Source organism: Lactuca sativa, chromosome 4 (assembly GCF_002870075.4).
Source record: "Lactuca sativa cultivar Salinas chromosome 4, Lsat_Salinas_v11, whole genome shotgun sequence".
NCBI classification, from domain to species: Eukaryota; Viridiplantae; Streptophyta; class Magnoliopsida; order Asterales; family Asteraceae; genus Lactuca; species Lactuca sativa.
In genome coordinates this window covers 58,546,726-58,547,542 of record NC_056626.2, presented here as the reverse complement: position 1 = coordinate 58,547,542, position 817 = coordinate 58,546,726, and the positions used below count along the sequence as shown (strand labels likewise).

Genomic DNA, 817 nt, shown 5'->3' with positions numbered 1-817 from the left:
GTTTGTTTAGGTACCAAAAGTATAAGAAAGAGCAGGGGAAGAGGAATGCTGAATAGAGACCTATACAGAGAAATACAGTTGTCATCTACCTTCTAGTGACTGCCATTTGCCTTCTTTTGAATAGCTTGGGCTGAGAGTTGTTTCTTCTGCTACTGAAGCGAGGCCTGATCTCACTAAATTCAACAAATAGGCTTCATAAACTTCTAGAGATCTTAGATTAGAAGAGCTTCAATCTCAACAAATAATCGACTTCCTCAGTAAATTATAGCCCTAATCGATCAAATCACTGGTAAGTTTTAAGAATGGCGCCACAAAAAGTACACATAATAGCTTTCCACGATTTCCAGTAGAACGGAACATAGCAAAACCTGGTGGCGGTCTTCATATCTGCTGCACTAGCTCTGCCGCCGCACCTAGAACAAAGCCCTGCCGCAGGTATGCACTGTCTCACTTGACGAGTTTAGTCAACCAAAAAGTAGAAACACACCATTTCATTTCGATTTCTCCTTTTTTACTAAATTGAATGGATCTCCAACGAAATGTTGAGTGTTAGGCTTCCGACGTCGGTGACAGTGGAGAGATGGAAGGATTTATGAAGAAGTGAGTGTAACATCCTAACTTCAGAAGTATGATTTAAGGGCTTAAAGTGTAAATTCAGGAAGCTACTCAACGAGTAGGTGCGATTACTCGTCGAGTCAGAGTGGGTTTTGGTTATGAGTTAAGTGACCAACTCGCCGAGTCAGCGGCTGGACTCGACGAGTTGGTGCTGGAAAGAGAAAACCCTAATTTTAGGATTTGTACCCTATTTAAAGGACCT

The 817-nt window shown here is 41.9% G+C and overlaps 1 pseudogene; it reads right to left on the bottom strand.

Moving 5' to 3' along the window:
* Nucleotides 1–252: 252 nt before the first annotated feature.
* On the bottom strand, nt 253–490 carry LOC111878465 (uncharacterized; annotated as a pseudogene).
* Nucleotides 491–817: the final 327 nt, after the last annotated feature.